We start from the raw sequence: 14112 nt of genomic DNA, 5'->3' as shown, positions 1-14112 counted from the left end.
AATTGTGTTGGTTGGTCCGATCGATTGTGCAATCGATTTTCGAACGTAAAGTGACAGCCCTACTGGTTTAAGCTATATTATCTAAGCCTATCTTTTAAAATGTTTGGTCACTTGATGCTTGGCCCTAACAGAAAGCCATTTTCAAGAAAAAGAGAAAAAAAAAAACCTACCGGCAGTTCAACAGGCACTTCTGATGGAAATCTAGCTTCTCGCCCATACATTAAAAGAAATGGTGAGAATTTTGTTGTGGTTTGTATTTTGGATCTCAGTGAAAAAAGACTTGCATCTAGGTACTGGTCCCAGTCATCCTGCTGATCATTAACAAGCTTTTTAAGTGCCCTAGAAAAATAATTTTTAGAATTATTTCTAAATGAATGTATTTCAAGACAGAAACTACCAACTTTCAATACACTCTGGTAATAATGATCAGAAGAGCTACCAAATAAACAAAACCCTGAAAATAAACGCAAGAATAATGAATGCTTACCGTTTGATGTTATCATTGGTTTTCTCATCGAGCCCATTTGTTTGGGGATGGTAAGCAGCCGTAACACTCCTCTCAATAGAAAGCAGCTCACAAAGTGTGCTGTTGATCTAAAATAAAAAAAATAAAAAATCAGAACATTATTTTCATTTGGTTTATAGTACTTCTGTCAAATATTTCAATCAATAAATCTGTATTTTTTGAGCACCAAATTACAAATGACATAATCAGAACAAAATGCATAAAGTGAAGCTTACTTGATTGACAAACTCCCGTCCTTGGTCTGACAGTATGCGCTTAGGGCAGCCATGTCTATAAATGACTGTACAAAGGTTTTTGGCTACTTCCAATGCAGACTGTCTTTTGAGGAAAGGCCTCCACCCACTTGGAAAAATAGTCAGTGACTGTCAATATATACTGATACCCAGTAGATGTTTTTTGGAGTGGACCAGTGAGATCAATTCCGATGAGCTCCCAAACAGCAGATACCTATTAGTGATTTGAATGCATAATAGATTAAATAAAATAATGCTTAGCATTGTTAAAATCTAGTCGATTACAAAAGATGGTGACCTTGATGCAGTCCAGAGTTTTAACTGCATTCAGGGGTGGTCCCACCCGTTGACATTGGTCACATTCAGATATCTTGAAAAAAAAACAGTAACTTTCACATAGCTATTAATATGTAGATATAGACTTATAAAAATACAAATTTTGGCTTATGGATGAACAGATAAACTACATACCCATTTGTCAATGTCCACTGTCATGCCATACCAGTAGAACCGTGAACACATGGCAGCTCGTGTTTTTAAGGTTCCTGTATGTCCTCCGATAGGTGAGGCATGAAATTCTTTAAATAAATTCCTAGCCTCCTCCTTTGTCTTTATGACTCTTCTGTGACTGCCAAAGAGTAGTTCTCCATCTTTAAGGAATATTGACATAACCAATAATAAATACAAAATATGAACACGTGCATATTCCTGTTAGTATTACAGACTTATTTTGATAGTAAATACTGACCGTGAATCCTGAATTTCGAGGAGTATTTCCTTAGGCTTTGCTTCTGCCCTTTATTTAGCTCTGCAGGGTATGAACCCTTTAAAAGGTAATTGAAAATTTCCTCCCACTTATTTTCCATGGTTAAACTACAGTTAGCAGAAAAATAAGCATTAATCATTTAAAAGTCATTTCTATCACATTTCTTGTGATTGTACAAGGCATGCAATTAGGTAATGTGTATATAATATGCAATATAATACAACACTTAGAAAAATAAGCATTAATCATTTAAAAGTCAAACATTACATGGCGCCAAACGCTAGAACCTCGAGTTAACACCAGATTTAACGTTTTAACACGACATTACGCGACTTTACGACTCCACTTGCTAAAAATAATATATTTAAAACGTCTGTCAACATTTCTTGTGATTGTACAAGGCATGCAATTAGGTAATGTGTATATAATATGCGATATAATACACCAACACTTACCGCTTGTAATCTTAGGTATGCTGAAATGATGGTTTAAATTTAACGCATGCGCAATTCCACAAATTTCACTGCTGCGCATGCGCATTAACCGAAGGTATCCCATTCTGATGGGTATGGTGTTCCGTCAGCAATCTGACATTCCTAACTGCTTTCACTAAAGCAGGCAATACAGGCATCCTTGAAAGAATTTACATTACAATAGTCTTAACTATGGCTATTTAAGGCTCATGTAGCAGTAAGAAGAAATGTATTTCATCTTACTGCTAGTACAGCTGAAAAAGTTTGTAACAATTCTTCAATGCTTCATTGATTATATATTGCACTTCTAAAGTGAATTTTTAAAATTTTGTCTTTAAAGGTGCAGTGTGACATATGCTCAAGATGGACGCACAAGGAGTGTACCCCTGCAACCCTTGCCTCAGAGCATTTCAAGTGTAAAAAGTGTGTGTTAAATGCATAATGTTTGCCTCAAACTGTTGAAAAGTTCTAAGGTCCCAGCCCCAACCAGCTCTCAGTTCCCAGCTCAAGCCAGGTCTAATGGTGCGTTCTTTTTGTCTTGTAATCGCAACTAGTAGCTCGAGTGTGACGTCACATCCATGTCGGAAAACGAGTTACCGTGGGTTGTTGCGTTCTTTTTGTCACACAATACTACGAGTTGGAGAAAAGATGGATTTTTGTAACATTTTTAGTAACATTTAGGATTCTATTCACCCAGTTATTGACATATTACACAACTATATTTCACAGTTTGATGCATGAAAATTACGTTTTGATTAACATTAACGTTGGGCTACTGCTCTGCTTTCTGCTCAAGGCTCGGCTTAAAGCCGTTGTTGTCATATAGCAACTGAGCGTCTCTAGCCAATTTCAGCTGCACAAGCTACAAAATAACTAATCGGGCGGTATTTAACTCGTAATAAGACATGCCTATAGATAGCAGTATACAGCACTATGTGTACGACTTCTTCATTTGGTTACAACAAAGACAAAAGTGCTTCAAATTGTAGATAACCACAATGTTTACTACGTGTGATGCACGACGTAGCCATCTTTGAAAGTGAGCTCGGGGTCCTCTGAGTTCAGACGACTTGACGAGTCGTAAATACGACCTCTTTTTGCAACTTCCGGGTCGTAACTCCGGAAAACAACTCGTAAAACGACTTCGGTGGACAAAAAGAACGCACCATAAGGTCCCAGCTCAAGCCAGCTCTCAGGTCCAAGCTCAAGCCAGCTCTCAGGACCCAGCCCCAACCAGCTCTCAGGTCCCAGCTCCAACCAGCTCTCAGGTCCCAGCTCTCAGGTCCCAGCTCCAACCAGCTCTCAGGTCCCAGCCCCAACCAGCTCTCAGGTCCCAGCTCAAGCCAGCTCTCAGGTCCCATCCCCAACCAGCTCTCAGGTCCCAGCTCCAACCAGCTCTCAGGTCCCAGCCCCAACCAGCTCTCAGGTTCAAGTGTAAAAAGTGTGTTAAATGCATAATGTTTGCCTCAAACTGTTGAAATGTTCTATGAAATTTGTATTAAAATATTTTTCAACCAGTCTATAAACAATGAATGTTTTTAAAATTTATTTTGTTTTAGTAAGATACACAGAAATAGGTTATGAAGGGGTACGCTGGTAAGTGTGAAAACTAACAAAAAAGGACCCCAATACTTCATTTTCTATGAAGCAAGACCTATCGAAACAGGGGCTATCAAAACAGCCCCCCTTTATAAACTGTATTTTTAAATTAAACCAGGGGCTATCAAAACAGCATACCCTTTATAAACTGTATTTTTATAAACAATGGGCTATCAAACGCCACCCTTTATAAACTGTATTATTATTAAACAATGGGCTATCAAAACTAACTTTTTTTACAACATCTAATTTATTAACAATGGATCAAATTTATAACTGTATTTTTTTAAACAGGGGCTATCAACAGCATACCCCTTTATAAACTGTATTTTTATTAAACCAGGGGCTATCAAAACAACATATACTTTATAAATGTATTTTTATTAAACAATGGGCTATCAAAACAACATTTATTTATAAACTGTATTTTTAATAAACAATGGGCTATCAAAACAGCATACCCCTTATAGACTGTATTTTTTTAAACCAGGGTATAAAACCTTTATAAACTGTATTTTTATTAAACCAGGGGCTATCAAAACAGCATACCCTTTATAAACTGTATTTTTATTAAACAATGGGCTATCAAACAGTATACCCCTTATAGACTGTATTTTTATTAAACCAGGGGCTATCAAAACAGCATACCTTTATAGACTGTATTTTTATAAACCAGGGGTTATCAAAACAGCATACCCGCTTTATAAACTGTATTTTTATTAAACCAGGGGTTATCAAAACAGCATACCCTTTATAAACTGTATTTTTATTAAACAATGGGCTATCAAAACAGCATACCCCTTTATAGACTGTATTTTTATTAAACCAGGGGTTATCAAAACAGCATACCCTTTATAAACTGTATTTTTAATAAACCAGGGGCTATCAAAACAGCATACCCCTTTATAAACTGTATTTTTAAAACAATGGGCTATCAAAACAGCATACCCCTTTATAATACTGGATTTTTATTAAACCAGGGGCTATCAAAACAGCATACCCCTTTATAGACTGGATTTTTATTATAACCAGGGGTTATCAAAACAGCATACCCCTTTATAAACTGTATTTTTATTAAACCAGGGGTTATCAAAACAGCATACCCCTTTATAAACTGTTTTATTTTATTAAACAATGGGCTATCAAAACAGCATACCCCTTTATAGACTTTCTTTTTTATTTTATTAAACCATGGGCTATCAAAACAGCATACCCCTTTATAGACTGTATTTTTAATAAACAATGGGCTATCAAAACAGCACCCCTTTTATAATAGACTGTATTTTTATTAAACCAGGGGCTATCAAAACAGCATACCCCTTTATAAACTGTATTTTTATTAAACCAGGGGTTATCAAAACAGCATACCCCTTTATAAACTGTATTTTTATAAACAAGGGCTATCAAAACAGCATACCCCTTTATAGACTGTATTTTTATTAAACCATGGGCTATCAAAACAGCATACCCCTTTATAGACTGTATTTTTATTAAACAATGGGCTATCAAAACAGCATACCCCTTTATAGACTGTATTTTTATTAAACAATGGGCTATCAAAACAGCATACCCCTTTATAGACTGTATTTTTATTAAACCAGGGGCTATCAAAACAGCATACCCCTTTATAAACTGTATTTTTATTAAACCAGGGGTTATCAAAACAGCATACCCCTTTATAAACTGTATTTTTATTAAACCAGGGGCTATCAAAACAGCATACCCCTTTATAAACTGTATTTTTATTAAACCAGGGGTTATCAAAACAGCATACCCCTTTATAAACTGTATTTTTATTAAACAATGGGCTATCAAAACAGCATACCCCTTTATAGACTGTATTTTTATTAAACCAGGGGTTATCAAAACAGCATACCCCTTTATAAACTGTATTTTTATTAAACCAGGGGTTATCAAAACAGCATACCCCTTTATAGACTGTATTTTTATTAAACAATGGGCTATCAAAACAGCATACCCCTTTATAGACTGTATTTTTATTAAACCAGGGGTTATCAAAACAGCATACCCCTTTATAAACTGTATTTTTATTAAACCAGGGGCTATCAAAACAGCATACCCCTTTATAAACTGTATTTTTATTAAACAATGGGCTATCAAAACAGCATACCCCTTTATAGACTGTATTTTTATTAAACCAGGGGCTATCAAAACAGCATACCCCTTTATAGACTGTATTTTTATTAAACCAGGGGTTATCAAAACAGCATACCCCTTTATAAACTGTATTTTTATTAAACAATGGGCTATCAAAACAGCATACCCCTTTATAGACTGTATTTTTATTAAACCAGGGGCTATCAAAACAGCATACCCCTTTATAGACTGTATTTTTATTAAACCAGGGGTTATCAAAACAGCATACCCCTTTATAAACACTGGTATGCTGTTTTGACAAAGTAGGCCAAATTGACAGACCCCGCTATAAAACTAAACTTCCGGTATGCTATTCTGACAAAGTATGCTACATCGACAGAACACCGGCAGCGGTAAGACAGGGCTTGCTAGTCATTAGATGCTAGTCACAAGCTTCGGTCCGTGCACTCTGTAATACGAGTACGTTACCGGCAACGACCGCTACCGTTAAGACTGCGACTGTTCCTTTACTGACCGACCGTGATACAAACAATACGTGTGTGCACGTTCATAGCGGATCATGATTTGTAAAAGCTATCTGAAGCCCAAACTGCCTTGATAAAGCTGTCTGTTTGGAATCAGCATGGCAGGTATTTAAACATAACGGCCTTGTCCCAGAGTCTAGACGTCTAGCTATATGAAAAGATAAACAATGCCACGTTTTTAATAAATGTAAATAAAGCAGCTAATATCAGCATGGACAAAATCATGAATGTACTAATTTGCTTTTTTGATGATGACCTGGCCAAAGTAGTAAATTTTAGTTTTCACAATGATTCATTGTAGATTGTGATTATGATATTATTGCAATATGTAAATCCACATTGACTCTTTATTTAGTATATGGTTGGAAGTAGTACAAATGTATCCAAAACTTTTTAGTCTTTAAAAGTTATGACTTTTATTATTGTGTAATGTCAGAAGGACTTTAACTGTTTTGCCAGTCAAATTAACATTAATGAGTGCATATTGAAATATTACACTGTTGGTTGGCAAAAAATGCATCTCAAAATGCATCAGATTGATGCTTTAAAATATGGAATATTTAAAATTTTCTTTTGGGGGGGCATGCCCCCAGACCCCCCTAGAGGGGTAATATCCTTCTCACCTTTTTCACCCCTGACCCGTTTTCATGCCTGTCATATAGGAAAGGGCTGCAGGTCGGAGTCAAACCTCTATATTTACCAACTGAGCTATCCGGGCGTCCTCTCTCTCTTTTAATCAGTCTGTTATTGTTGTTGAAAGCTTATGAAGGAGCTTTCTCAGGCTATTTATTTTAGATAACTTTCATTTATATGTGTTGCAGCTGTATATTTTCAAACTGGTAAAGAAAACCCTGTCTTTGCATTTTATTTTAATCACAATCTGTTTTAATAAAAGAGCTTGTGAAAAGTGGCTTTGACTTAAAACTGAACATTTAGCCCACTTTGTAAAAAAATACAGAGCTATATATCGTGTATTGCCATTCAGCGTTACGGCGATGCGAGGAAAAATTTGGGTGCACCTAAATTTTGTGCTGGTGCACCTAAATAAAAAAAGTTAGGCGCACCAGTGCAACCAAGGCAAAAAGTTAGTGTGGAGCCCTGCTAAGGGTCCGTTGTTTGCTTTGTTGGGAGTCACCCCTGGTGGTTTTGAATGAAGGGATGATATATACCTTCTGCAAATCCTTCTTGCTGCAGCCATTAAGGGTATCACTGTAAATTGGCTGAATCCCACTGTTTCCAACATTCCAGCTGTAGTAGCACAGCAGTGCATACCTGTTGGCATTGAATAAGGTGGACTACTGTTATCCAGTTTGTCAGGTGTGTACAACATTTACGGCAGGCTTTCATGACGGCGTTTGTTAGTTTGTCGGCTTGACAATCCCGTTTAGTTTTTTTTCCAGCAAAAAAGTTGAAGTGAGAGGAACACACCGATAAAACCGATGTTTAGGGAGATCATTTGAAGTTGGGAAAAATAAAAAGGTAATGAATTGCAATATATCGCAATGGGTTTAAAAATCGCAATCATACTGTATCGTGACATAGGGCTGTGCAATTAATCGAAATTTAAATCGTGATTATGATTTTGGCTCCCAATGATCACAAAAACAGAATAATCGAGAAAAACTATTATTTAGCTCATTACGTTTTTCAAGTAAACTCTCGTGTGTTCTGAATGAAAAAATAAGAAAGGTATTAATTCAGTGCCTTGCTCAAGAACAACTTAGCAGTGCCCAGGAGGTGAACTGGCATCTCTCCAGCTACCAGTCCACACTGCGTACTTCGGTCCGTGTGGGGACTCGAACAAGCAACCCTCCTATTCCCAACCCAACCCCCTACAGACTGAGCTACCCACTTTTGTTTAGATATGGACAGATATGTATATAGACATTTTTTATAAGTGATTATTGGTCAGACTTGTTGCTAGTTGTTGGCACTTGACAAAGCAACAGAAAGACGGCGGGGGGGATACAGTTAGAAAAAAAAAAAGTGTGTTACTATATTACTGTATCAGGCCACATAACAGTGATAAAACCAACAGATGTTTTCTGGAATTCATTCAAAACTTGAATTTATAAAAAAAAAAAAAGTAATAAAACATTTTTCCTTTTATAAATTGGACTGAAAGAGGTGGGCCACTGCTGCTTTTCTGAGTGTAATTTATGACATGTCTTTGTCCCACACCTTTCACTCGGCCTGGATTTCTTCGCCGGATTGTTTCAGAGTACAGAGAAATGATGCTTTACACTTGCATGGTGATAGAACCATGGACACGATGCATCGAGCAGTGTCTGGAGATGGGTGGTAGACGCCCTGACAGTTTCTTGCTTGAATCTTAAATCCTTTAAGTTCACCGATTCTATTTTTAAAGCTCAACAAGATGCCTGCTTATGTGCTTGATTTTAAATCAGGAATGTATTTACCCGAAGCAGAAACACATTGGCCTGAGTTTTGATTGTGCATCCCAGAATTGTTGCAGACAGGATGAGGCCCCACGTGTGTGTAAAGTAACTGAAGGGGTAGGCCTAATCAGTGGTGTAGTCTACGTGATACGCAGGTATACCACAGTATACCCACTAAGAAAGCTCCAGGATTTCGATATACCCACTTAAAAATGCCCAAAGACAACATACTTTCCATTATATTTAATATATTTTGAATTTTCATCCGTGTTTTTCTTCTTTGCATAGGCTAAGGTATTGCCACCGTAAATTGGTGCATAAAAGTGTATCCGAATGCAGGAAATTAAGTCTTTGACGCTCAAAATTTCCCTTGGGGAGGGCACCCAGACCCCCCACTATGATATGTCCCCCCCACCAAAGGCAGATTCTGGCCCATATAGGCTAATATATTTATATACAGTACAGTATACCCACTACAATACATTAGACTACACTACTGGGCCTATAATCATTTCGACTGATTAGGGCTGCACGATATGAGGGAAATATTGAATTGTGATTATCTTGACTGATATTGCAATTGCGATATGATTCATATATTGGAGGGTCTGATCCTTTTGTATCACTTATTTTCATTTTTTTTTTATATTTAAGTGATTATAGTATAATTTTTGCGAGTATCTGTCCCAAACAAAGATTTTTTTTATTTATTTAGTCTGTAAGATAGGATTTGTAGGATGGGACGTGTCTGCAGCACCACAATCAGAATGCCTTTAACAAATATTGTGCGATTTTGATATCGCACTATAGTCACCTTTGCGATTTATACAAACACATCTTTTTTTTCTTGAATCGTGATTTGATTTCTTGATTTTGATATACATCTTTTTAATTTTTTTTGAATATGTGTATTCGGACAGGAAGCACGATAGGTCGCACATGAAACAGAACGTATCGTTATAATCCAGTATCTAGCTATTTCCCTGTGATTTAATGTTGGTGTTACACACCACATTCCAAACTCCAGAATGTCAAAGTCTTCAAATTTAGAAATGTGGTTACTTTTCTTGTTTGGGCTTTGATGGGATTTACAACTTTAATTCGCCTAGCTAGCTAGCTAGCTACATCTGTCATCTCATCAGCCCCCTGCTGAGGCCGAGTTGTAGATTATATTAAAAATCTCCAAATGAATACAGTGTAGACACTTACTTTTTTTGTAGGCCTTTTACAAGTTTCTTCATCCAGCCTGGAAGTGTCTTTGTACAATGAATCCATAATGATGAATCCAAAAATGAATTAAATCCATAAATCACGTGAATTGTAATTGTCCACATCCACGCACGGCTTCGAGCTAGCGCCGTTCTGTTTGTTTAGCAGGAAGGCTAACATCTAAATTAGGTCTTCCAGAAGCTTTGTAATCCAGCCTGGAACTTCTGTGTCTTTCGGAGACGGTGCACAAACATTCCACAACATTAAATCCACAACTGAACGGGTATTTAGGTATCCTGTTTACTGTTAGCAGGTGAGTATCACCTGCCATCGTTACTTCCTTAATTAAGTGGCTGAGTGTGTCGACCAATCAGAGGCTGTCTTTCTGACTTTCTTCTTCTTCTTCGGTATTTTACAGCAGTAAAATAGGCGTGGGAAACTCGATTTGGGTTATCTGAGTCACTCACTAAATTGATCCGGGTTGAGTCACTTGAGTCAGTATTGAATGCTAGATCTGAGGCAAGCTTTTGATTTGGATAAATGCCATGTTTTCATTTAGAATATTTAAATTTTATTTGGAAAATGTTATATCAATAAATGTAAATGGTCTGAAAGAAAACCGAAGTCATTTAAAAATTACATGAAATTATATTTTGAAACTTTAAAAAAGGACAAATAAGAAAGCCATATGGAATCTGAACATTTACAATGCCTTACAACCTCTTTAATGTAAATTTCATGCGCCCCTTTTTCATGTATGCATTTAATGTTTTCAATGTGTATGTGTAGCCTACTTGAATAATAAAGTCTTTCACACTCATGAGTTGTTGGCGAGCTTGCAATGTTTCAGACTGTCTCCTCAAGTTAATTGCATTTTAATATACTACATTTATACACCAAACCTGCAGCAGGCCTAGCTAGCTACGTGCAGAACATTGTATGTTATTTCAGAAGTGAAAGAATGGCTTTTGTTGTTGATTTGCTTTACCCTGAGCTCGAGGAGAAGCAGCACTCGCTCGTCTGAATCAGATCCACTCAGCTGGCTGATTCGCGCGATTGACTGACTCAAGCAAAAACTCATGAATCACTGACAACTCACGAGTCATCAACAACTCACGAGTCATCAACAACTCACGAGTCATCAACGTGAGTTCTCAAGTGAATCCCACGGTCTGCGAGCTTCCGGCTTTGAGGCTGCGGGTCGGGAACTGTCTCTCTGCTCTCTGAGTCGCTTTAGTTGACTTGTGGAGTTGTTGTTGCCTACGAAATTGAAAGTTATACAGCTTTTGGCAGCTAAGATGGCTAGGACTAGTACTAGCTAATGTTGCAAGAGGTTTGTGTGCAGCGCTGTTATCATTTTAGATTTAATTGTAGTAGGACTCAACTGAACCGGGTTAATGATGCTAGAGACTCGCGATTCGTGAGTCAATTTAAAGACTTGGGTTAAAGATCAGAGTGAATCACAACTCGAACAGGTTTAGCTGTCACTACCGGACGTGAGTCGAGTGCAGATGTGAGTCGCGCACGCGTCACTTTGCGACTACACGCAGATCTGTTTTGCTGTTAGCCACAGAATAATGAGATAGGTACATTAGGTACATAGCAGTAATTTATTAGCCAGAGAATAATGAGATAGGTACATTACATAGCAGTAATGTACTATTTAGCGTAAGGCATCACATTTTCACAGCATGATCCCTGATGTCAGTTCTAGATTAGAGGCTGAAGTAGCCTACAAGAACCTGCTAACCAGAGACTTCTATGTCAATACAATACAAATGGACCTACATAACTAAGGTCGTTCACTGCTGGCTACAAGTTAGAAATCAAACACAACAAAGGCTATCACTTGAATGGCGTTTTGAGCTAACGTTAGCAAACAACGCTAGCCGGATCCGGATCCCTTGGCGTTATGCCATAAACCGTTTAAATCTGAGCACGCGCGACTCACATCTGCACTCAACTCACATCGGGTAGTGACAGCGGCAACCGCTATGGTGTAGATCAGAGCCACCAGAGCCATAGAGATATTAATTGTTGCTCTTTGATCTCGCTAGCCGGGTGGTCACGTGGTTCATGTAAGCCTGTAGGCTATAGTTCCAAACACACGCAGCGCTGTCATGTTCTACTATGGGACTGACAGCAGCGATTGCGATATTGAATGGTAAATATAAATAAAAACACATACCCATGCACTTGTTTGATTGTTATTGCATTATTGCATATTTGTAAATGTTTTACATTTGGAGTGGTAGGCTGACAACTGAAAGCTATGTATAGATACGTTTTTAAGTTTTGGAGGGAAAGCTTCGCATGGGTAGCACTAGGCTACTGTCTGAAGCACTGGATTGGAAACTAAGGACTAGGCAACATGATGATTCAGTGTGCATTTAGAAATTGTAAAAAAAAACAAAAAACTGACGGGCACCACAAAGTTGCCACAAATTTCCATTGGGAGATCCAGAAAGGAACCAACTGTGGCTTCTTGCTGCTGGCTTGGACATCAAGGCGGAGACTCTACTCAAGCGGCGAATGTGTAGTGATCATTTTAGACCAGACGACTTTGAAAAACCCCGCAATCTAAAGGACCATATGTCACTGACAACGAATGGTGTTCCATCCGTCTTTCCAGATGCACCAACAGCTACTGATGAACAGGTAATAACTTTCGGTAGGCTACTCTAGCTAATAAAGCTAGCCCCTTTCATAACGTTAGCCTAGCCTAGATTGAGACTGACAACTTTAGTGGCGATAATGTCACTGTTCAATGCATTGTGGAGAGTGACAACGTTAGCTAACGGTATAGCTACACTCTTGGTAGATACCTGGCTGGGCTAACCGCTAACTTTAGGTAATTGCTGACAGAAAAGTCATGTAAGCTCGGACAGTTTACGTGCAAATTGCAGCGGCAGGTAAAGAAACTTGCGTGATGGTGATTGTCATGGAAACCGGCTTCCTCGGTAGCCTAGGTAATATAACTCTGCTGCTGCTGTAGCCTATGCTACCAACTACATGGAACAAAGTAGGACTATTGTAATGCGATGCAAGGGTAGTTTTATTCCTAACATTATTCTATCAACACAGACATCTGGCTTTTTAGTGGCAGGCTAGCAGATACTGTTGACTTGCGCTAGCCTAGCACCAGCAAACTCTGCAACTGGAAGCAGCTGGAAATTCCAGCGGATGTCCCTCACTTAGGCTGGATGTCCGTTACCCTCCGGTTTCTTTGTGTTGGTGTTCTAAACTCCGGTGGATTTCTGAGGACTATGGTTAACTGCTCCTCAGATCTCTGCAGGGTAAATCCAGACAGCTAGCTAGACTATCTGTCCAATCTGAGTTTTCTGTTGCACGCCTAAAACTACTTTTGAACGTACACACTTTCCACCAAAACAAGTTCCTTCCCGAGGCTGTTTTGCAGCGGCGCCGTGGCTCTGTCCGGCACTTAGCACCGCTCCAGGACGATTGTGATTGGTTTAAAGAAATGCCAATAAACCAGAGCACGTTTTTCTCCCATCCCAGAATGCTGTGTGGACCAGCCAGACCCTCCTCCGCAGCACTGTGGAGGAAGGTCTGGCAATGCGAGACTACTTTGGTCCAGACTTACATATCTTGCATTTCAGTCCAATTCTCTGCCTAATACGAATTTGGTGCTGCATTTCTGTTGATCCTATGTTTTTTTTTACCCCCCAAAAATGTGATTCTCACTCTTTAATTGTGCAGTAGCTTTTTGTATTTCCATTTCTTCACAGCATCAGAGACGTTCAGCTCACACTCTGTGGAATGAGGACTACTTGTGTGTTGTCCTGACATCTCATTCCGCAGCCTCACGGACTACACTTCCTTTTCGTCTAGTGAGATATTACAGAGTTTCTTTAAAAACATCACCATCACTTAACATTCTCACGCTTTCTATGTCCTTTCATTTTATAAGTTTGGAGTCCTCAAGCCCAGGAGGAAAAGCAACCTCATTACATCACTGAAATAAAAATGAATGACAATTCTCAAAGAAAACTTAAGTGTCACATTCCAGCAGCCTGTTTATTTCAAATGTCTGCATTTTTTATTTATTTTTTTAATACTTTTATTAAGCTGGTAAGGGCACAGAACATTGCTATCCATAAAACTTTATTACAACAGTTTCAAACTTTTATAGCTTTATGCAGTGATGTCATGAGATTGCACCACCAACCATCCCGGTAGTTGAAGCTAGACCGAGTATTTTAATAGAAAAGCCATTTGTTACTATTCTACCGTAACTCACAAAG

General features: G+C 38.3%; 1 long non-coding RNA gene across 1 annotated transcript; it reads right to left on the bottom strand.

The window, feature by feature from the left end:
* Positions 1-176: 176 nt before the first annotated feature.
* On the bottom strand, positions 177-1664 carry LOC120569309. Its single transcript, XR_005640860.1, has 6 exons — positions 1508-1664; positions 1231-1409; positions 1058-1129; positions 742-973; positions 488-594; positions 177-339 (listed from the first exon to the last, which is right to left on the bottom strand). It is a non-coding gene; the product is annotated as an uncharacterized LOC120569309 (long non-coding RNA).
* Between the last annotated feature and the right edge of the window lie 12448 nt (positions 1665-14112).

Source organism: Perca fluviatilis, chromosome 12 (assembly GCF_010015445.1).
Source record: "Perca fluviatilis chromosome 12, GENO_Pfluv_1.0, whole genome shotgun sequence".
NCBI lineage: Eukaryota > Metazoa > Chordata > Actinopteri > Perciformes > Percidae > Perca > Perca fluviatilis.
This window is presented reverse-complemented; position numbering and strand designations above follow the sequence as displayed.